The sequence below is a fragment of the Strongylocentrotus purpuratus genome, unplaced genomic scaffold (genome assembly GCF_000002235.5).
Source record: "Strongylocentrotus purpuratus isolate Spur 01 unplaced genomic scaffold, Spur_5.0 spur5_scaffold_8, whole genome shotgun sequence".
Taxonomy (NCBI): domain Eukaryota; kingdom Metazoa; phylum Echinodermata; class Echinoidea; order Camarodonta; family Strongylocentrotidae; genus Strongylocentrotus; species Strongylocentrotus purpuratus.
Genome location: NW_022145614.1, coordinates 689,146 through 697,493, shown reverse-complemented (window position 1 = coordinate 697,493; position 8,348 = coordinate 689,146). Strand labels below are relative to the sequence as shown.

At 39.5% G+C, this 8,348-nt stretch overlaps 1 protein-coding gene across 2 annotated transcripts in view; it reads left to right on the top strand.

Annotated features, from left to right (window-relative positions):
• Positions 1-5,893: 5,893 nt before the first annotated feature.
• The window catches only part of LOC586105, a 34,051-nt gene continuing 31,596 nt past the window's right edge, over positions 5,894-8,348 (top strand). The window contains exon 1 of one of the 2 annotated variants that reach the window (XM_030975067.1): positions 5,894-5,965. The gene's annotated coding sequence lies outside the window, so the exon portion shown is untranslated. Of the gene's footprint in view, positions 6,011-8,348 lie in introns of both variants that reach the window. The other variant, XM_030975068.1, reaches the window with a different exon arrangement.

The window sequence follows — 8,348 nt, the reverse complement described above, 5'->3', positions numbered from 1 at the left end:
TGGACTAGGGCGGAACGACCAGGACTGCGCTTCGACGCAGAAAATAAGAGGCACCATAAATTATGATAATAACAAAACATTCCATTATTAATTTCATGTAGGATATTATTTGATAAGTTCACAATGCTCAAATCAGTACTATAATTTTCACAAAAACCAAACTGCTCTGAAAGAAGACAATTACAATTGAGTAAATAATTACACAAAGTATTCATGACTTTTCCAAAAAATTTGAAAAAACAGTAAGCAAGGCAACGAGTCTTTAATTTTCTATATTTTTATCATCATTCTTTTCGAAGATGCAAGTGGTATATAATTATGCAACTTTCAATTTATATGTGTGAAGATTCCACCATTCAAGGAATGGTACAAACCCCGGCCGTATACGCACTAGGGTTTGGCGGATTCGCGCGATCCCGCCCCCGTAAAAAAAAGTACTTTTTTGCTCAAGAATGGGGGGGGGGGGCAGGAAGGGTGTTGATTAAAAAGAAATAGTCGGGACGTTCCAACTGCATTCAAGCCACATTCGAGCGGCAATCTAAAGATTCCGACGGCATTCGAACTGCATTCCGGCGGCAATCGAGATGCATTTTTGCATCCTAGTTGGGACGTTCCAACTGCATCGAACCTCATTCGAGCGGCAATCGAAAGATTCCGACGGCACTCTAAGTGCATTCCTGTTGGGTTCTTTTGACTTACTTTGACTTAGGTGCATAGGACGGTGTGTCCCCTTGCTCCCCTACGAGAAATCATGTTCCAGTCTGATCTGTCCTGGGCTCGTTGCTCTGCCTCTTGTGTGGATAATCCCACATCGTATTGAACCTGGTCCTTCCATCTCTTTGGAGGGCGTCCCCGAGGTCTGCGTCCATTAAAGTCATTTTGGAATGCTTGGTATGGTAGGCGGTGATGCGGCATGCGTAAAACATGGCCAAACCATTTCAAGCAACGTTTGGTTATTTCCTCGCATATGGTGCTTGGGATGTTCAGTCTCTGCCTGATCTCTTCGTTCCTAATCTTGTCCATTAGGTGAACTCCAAGGATGGTCCGGAGACACCTCATTTCAAATACTTCAAGCTTATTTCTATCAGATTTTCGGAGAGTCCAGGATTCTGCTCCATATGTGGCAATAGGGAGGATAAGTGCTCTGTAGATCCTGACTTTGAGACTCCTAGAAATATCTTGGTTGGACCAGATGGCACTTTTCAGTCTTCCGAATGCCCAAGCAGCCAGTCGTGTACGTCTCTTCACGTCCTCTTCTATGGATGGAACTGTGCTGCCGAGAAAGACAAATTTTTCCACTTTCTCAATGTTGGTGTTGTTAAGTGAAATATCTTGATGATCCTCTGTCATGACTTTGCATTTTGTTGCATTGATTTTCATACCCCATCTTCTACAAGCCTTCTCCAGTTCATTTGTTGAGATTTGGAGGTTTTCAAATATGAGTTCCATCAGGGTGGTGTCATCTGCATATCTGATGTTGTTGATACGCATGTCACCCATCTGTATTCCAAGTGGAATACAGATGGGTTCTTTTAGTACAAAAAAAATGAAATAGATTCCGACGGCAATCGATATGCATTCGAGGTGCATTGTGTCCCCCCCCCCCCCGTCCTGCGCAAAGCGCGTAAGCTTTGACCTTTAATGAAATTATTAGAGAAAGAAGACGACGCGTTGTACCATTCTCGACCCTTTTTCCCTGTCTCAATTTGGTTTCCCACCCCCTCCGTCGTGAAGCGCGGAAGCTTTGACCTCTAATGAAATTATTAGAGAAAGAAGATGATTCGTTGTTCCATTCTCGACTTTTAATCCTTGTCTGAATTCCCTTTTCCTCTTACTGCCCCCCGCCCCTGGCTACGCCCCTGCTTTAAATGGAAAATGAAACAATCATGATTGTGATAGCACACAATAATGTTAGAAGAAATGAAAAAAAAAAAACATAATTATTACACCAACCATGGATAAATCACGGCCGGGAGCGTGGGCGGAGTGTCAAATCATATTTTTTTGTTATTGGGCGAGGGGGCGTATAGCGACCAAGCGAGGTTTTGCAATGTTGAATGCTGACATTATGCAATCTAGGAAATCCCGAAGGCCAATATGTACGTTCTTTCCGCTATATATCTTTTACTACCAACATGACCTCAAATACAAACTCAAGCGAGTTGGTATGAGCTGAAGCCAAATGAAGGGCAAAATAAGAGTTGTGAAGCGGCCCCTCTACCGTTAATTAAAAATTTGACTGTTGAGTATAATATAGTTTCTATTCAAAAGACATCTATCTAAAACATTGTGCCCTATTCAAATTTCTCACCAAAGAGTGCTCTTTTTTTTCTCTCTCTCATCTCTGTTTCTTTTCTTTTCTTTCTTTTCTCTTCTCTTTTTTTCTCTTCTCCTTTCTTTCCTCTTCTCCCTTATTTTCTCTTTTCCTTTTTTTTTATCCTCTTTTCTTCCTCTTTTTTCCTTCCTTTTTTTTGCAACGCCAATAGGGGGGGGGGGGGAGCGCGGCTGTTTCTGCTTTTAATTTTTTTTTCTCTCTCTCTCTCTGTTTTTTTTCTCTTCTTTCTTTTCTCTTCTCTTTTCTTTTCTCTTCTCCTTTCTTTTCTCTTCCCCTTTTTTCTCTTTTCCTTTTTTTTTTATCCTCTTTTCTTCCTCTTTTTTCCTTCCCTTTTTTTTGCGCCGCCAATAGGGGGGCCGCGGCCGTTTCGGCCCCACCCCTGAATCCGCCACTGATACGTATCAAAAAATAGGAGGCCGTGATGGACGGTGGATTCTGCCCCCGGCCTTTTTTGGTTACAAAAAATCGGAAGTAAAAACAGATCGAGACTCGGTCCGGATTGACATGGCCCGCGATCCGGACTTTGAGAAGTCTATAGAGGCATCTCAAGGATATGTGCCTTATTTATTTGATATAATATGTATAATATTTTCGTTTTGTTTAGTTCCATATCATTTCAGATTCAGTTTTATTTTTTCATCAAAAGCCCATATTTTTTGCTGATTTTGCTATAGTGCAAACAATTCCCTCGTCAAAGATTTACTTTCAGTTCACACTTAATTTCATTTCCTTTGAGTTATCAGATAAAAGTATCCCAAAGGTATCGAGCCACCATAGCTGTTCCGCACTTGAGTGCGAGACATAACCAAAATATACAGTGACACCAATAAAAACAAATAATTTAAAAAGAGAGGTCAATTAACTTTCATAATTACATTTTATTATATAATTGTCATGTATTTAGAAAAGAAAATTTAGTTTTTTAAACTATATAGTCAACATTTCGTTGTAACCAGTGTAGTTGTTTAAACAAGGGAGACACATGATCATATTTTCTTGCATTTGAAACAATACGGGCTGCATTATTTGTTATTGTTATACTCCGCCCAGGGGCGGCCGAGCGACTTTCAAAGTGGGGGGGGGGGGGGCACCAACAAAAAAGGGCACTTTCTGGAAAAAAGGGCACCTACAGTGGGAAATCTCAAAGCGAAAATATACAATTTTTAGACATTGGTATATACCCCTACATTGTGATTACATTATCAGGGATGATTTCAATATTTGTTTCTCTTCATACATCATACAAGATATCGCTTAAGCATCAAACTTTACAGTTGGGTGTGATGTCTGAATATGCATTTACGAGCGAGCGAAGCGAGCGAGAAAATTTGTAAAGATCTGTGAGGTCGCAGTGCGAAAAATTACATCTTATAAAGAGGAAAAAAGCCAATCGTGATGGGGTTATAAGCACATTCTCATAACGGAAGACTGAAAAGACCTTTGATAAGTAACATAATTATATAATCTTTAAATGCGAGCGAGCGCAGCGAGCAAACTTTGGGGGAAACTGCTCTTAGTCGCTTTAAATAAGGGGCACGTTTAATGATTACATGAAAAGGGGACAATTATCGAAAGGGATAAGACACTTATTAGAAAAGAAAAGGAGCACGTGTATAAGTACAAAGGATAATTATAAGAGGTGAAAATGAGGCATTTTTTCACTTGAAAAGAGGCACTCACCAGTGATGAAAAGGAGGCGTTTACGAAAATGGGAAATAGGCATTTGTTGACGGAAAAGGGGCACCCTTCAGATTTTAATAGGGTCATTTATAAGAGGTGAAAAGGGGATAGGTCCCTTATTAGAAAGGAAAAGGGGCACGTATCATTATTAAAAGGGGAATTATCAGAGTTGTAAAGGGGCACTGACCAGATATGAAAAGGGGCACTTATGAAAATGTTAAAGGGGCACTTATAATAAAGGAAAATGTGCATTTGTTGAATGAAAAGGGGGCACCGTTCAGATGTTTAAAAGGAGCAGTTATGAGAAGGGGAAGGGGAAGTTATGAGAAGGGGAGGGAGCTCTCTCTTTTTAATGGGGGCACTTATTAGAAAGGGAAAGGGGAAGTTATGAGAAGGGGAAGGAGCTCTCTCTTTTTAATGGGGGCACTTATCATAAGGAAAAGGGGCACTTATTAGAAAATAAGAGGGGCACATGTTAAAATGAAAGGTGCGCTCATCCGAGTTTAAAAAAGGGGTAGTTATTAAAAGGAGAAGGGGCACTTCTTACAAAGGTAAAAAGGGGAAGTTGTCAAAGTAAAAAGAGCACCTCTCAGTTTTGAATAGGGCAATCATCAGAGGTGAAGGGGGCACTTATTAAAAGTGAAAAGGGGCACTTCTCGTACCTGAAAAGAGGCACTTACTAGATATTAAAAAGGGCACTTATTCAAGATAATTTCAAGATTCATGAGAATGGAAAATGAACATTTATTGCAAAGGAAAATGGGAACATGTCGAAGGAAAAGGGGCACGTGTCAAAAATAAAAAGGGCACTCGTCAGAGGTGAAAAGGGGAAAGGGGCACTTTTACTAAGTAATAGGGGCACTTGTCAAAGTAAAAGGGGCACCTTTCCTATGTAAAAGGGGCACTTCTTACAAAATAAAAGGGGCACTTTTCCTATGTAAAAAGGGGCATTTTGGGGGTATCTGAAAAAGGGGGGGGGGGGGGGGCACTGTGCCCCCTGCCCCCCGGGAGGGCCGCCTCTGACTCCGCCCCTTTTTGTTCCTGGAAATTAAATTAAATAAAATTGACCGTAACGCGTAGTAAGAGATGAAGGATTCGGACGAAGGTAGCCCATTAAACAATATAAATCGCGCTATGGTGTCTTCAAAAAGGAAAACGAAAAATGATTGTGTAACATGGGTGATAAAGAGAAGATAAATTAGATATAGCTTTTACTGTAGTCTTGAATTACAATAAAACGTGGCATATTATATCGGATCAAATACCTTATAAACTGGCACATTTCAAGTGTTTAAAACGTATAAAACGTATAAAATTGCTTCGGCAATTGATTATGAGAGTAAAGGATAAGATCTCACCTTTCAAATGATGCCAGTCATTATTTAGTTAAAATGTTATACGACAGTTTGCCTTCAAATTATGAAACGCATTTTGTCCACTATTATATTCGGGTATTTTGAGTACAATCCCGGAGTATAATACTCAAAATGCCCGAATAAACCCCGTATATGCCGGTTTGAGCCCTAGATTAAATCTGAAACAGTAATACCCAGACAAATTGCTTTGGCATGTGATATATATGAGATTAAAGAGTAAGATCTCAAATTTCAATGATGTCAGTCATTCTGTAAGTTGAATATCAAACGATAGTGTTTAATACATCCAAATCTAATGTCTTACTCCTATTGCCGTTACCTTCAGCAGACAAGTGCAAAATTTTCTTTTTCCTTTTTTGATTTTGTGATTTAGAGACACTACAGGCTCCATTATCGGTGGCTAGCCTCCTCCTTACAGTTTCAACGAAAGCGCGAAGACGAGTGTACTTTATACATATAGGCCCGTAACGTACGTAGGCCTACATGTAAACACACTGGACAAATCTGATCATTCAAACTCTTTGCTCAAACTCATAGAAGCATTAGCAACAGTGCAGATTCGATTTTTACAACTGCAAGTAGAATTTCTCATTGAATGACTAATTATATCATTATTTATGTGAGTTATAAGTTAACAAAAGGCAATCCTATACTTTAGTGTGTTTTATTATTTTGGGTTTCTAACTTCAGTTAACAGCTCTAGACTACGTGCATATCATAGGGTTAGGGTTAGGGTTAGGGTTAGGGTTAGGATTAGAGTTAGGGTAGGGTTAGGGTAGGGTTAGGGTTAGGGTAAGGGTTGGGTTTAGGGTTAGGGTTAGGGTTAGGGTTAGGGTTAGGGTTAGGGTTAAACTGAAGTTAGAAACCCAAAATAATAAAACACACTAAAGTATAGCCTACTATAGGTCTAGTATAGGATAACCTAACAAAATTCAAATAACAACTTTACAATTATTTACAGATTTGAATTCATCTCTCTCTCTCTCTCTCCTTACTTAGTCTTGACCTAGACCGAATTTTCCGTCTCTTTCGTTCGTTAGCCTCTTATTGGGGTAGGGTCGGCTCTCTCTTTAGAGACGGAAGCCGTTTATACACATGTCCTTGCTAACGCCACGGCCAGTTCTGGTCGTAGCGTTTTGCCCCCAAAATCCCCCAAAATGTCATTTTACCTCGAGCATGTTATATTGTAAATTAGGCCTAGGCTATAATAAATCAGTTCCACTTACCAACTTGACTGAAATAATCAGTTTAATAGATCTAGTCCCTTTTTAGGAAATTATGGGTCAAAATCGAAATCCATTTTGAAAATCTTTTTCAACATGGATTCCGATTTTGACCCATAATTTCCTAAAAAGGGACTATTAAACTGATTATTTCAGTCAAGTTGGTAAGTGGAACTGATTTATTATAGCCTAGGCCTAATTTACAATATAACATGCTCGAGGTAAAATGACATTTTGGGGGATTTTGGGGGCAAAACGCTACGACCAGAACTGGCCGTGGCGTTAGCACGGACATGTGTATAAACGGCTTCCGTCTCTAAAGAGAGAGCCGACCCTACCCCAATAAGAGGCTAACGAACGAAAGAGACGGAAAATTCGGTCTAGTCTTGACCATGTTGACTTGAGTCTATATTAGCCGTAGATACAGAGTCTAGATCTAGATTGTGATTTTATTTTTTGTGATTAACGGTGATACAGGTTTTGAAGATTGTATATAAATCATAATGCAATTGTTCGTATTCATTTGGTGGATGATAGTTGAATTTTATGCTGTTTTGTGAGTCATTGACATTGACATTGCAGCGCCGAATTTGGTGTGTTCTCTAATTTGTGACCAATTTAGATGGCTTTCCTGATGATATTTCATGCAAAATTTCACTGATTCTTGTCCATACCTTTGACTTGTTTGTTGTCTGTTATGGTCATTTAGTAAAATGAGGTTGCAATTTGCTGGGATCAGATGAACGTTCTACTTCATCAAGTTCATGCGCTAAATGTAAGCTAAAGTTCTACGTGTAAAAGTAGATGGTAAACTGGGGGTATTTTATACGGAGAATCCGTTTTTCACATCAGCAGCGCTCTGATCGGCAACCCGAAACCCGCAGAGCGCCGAAGAAAAAAACGTCCACAATAACGCAGACGATCCTTATTTTTTAGGACGCATTTTGTCCGTGTATAAGAGGATGTCCTCGTTTATGCGGACGATCCTCATTCTTGTACTAGTATAATAAAAAGTCAGAACGGTCCTAACCCTGCGCAAGTGCAAACAATTCATAATTAACAACCCTTGCTTGAAGTGAGTGAAGATTACAGGATCTAGTCTACATGTACCTCTCCTCATATCATGATGATGATTGAAATAACTGTTTTGTATGGGAAATTCTTAGTTAATGAAACTGACGGCAACACTACATGTAGCTTGCCGCATGCAAAAACTAGCCGATTTTCTTTTCTTTCTTCACGAATTTAACAAATAAATGAGATTTTGATACTTGAGTGAACGTGATCCATTTGCTTACGGTACCTTCCAGTTCCACGTGTTCCTGATGATAATCAGCTAACATGCAAAGTATATTTCTAAAATGCTGACCACAGTCCTAGTCTTACAAGAGTTTGCAATGTTGGTTCCACCTGAAATTAAAATAAATGCAGTGTACATGAAAAAACTTTTTCGCATTGTAAATTAAATCATACACTGTAAGACAAAGAATAGCTATGGGTTCACCGGTATTTGAAATTTGATATTTAAAGCCCCACTGTCCTACTTGTAGCTACAATGTACTTGCTCTCTCTATATAGAAAACTTCCCCAATTGGTGCCTGTTGGTCCCCCATGATCCTCTATTTCTTATGTTATTTGAGAGCTGAGTTGATGAGATAGCCACCTGTCAGTGACCTCGCTGTGTGGTCTAATCCCTCCTAGTCACACTTGTGTTGATAAGTTTTAACTTAAAGA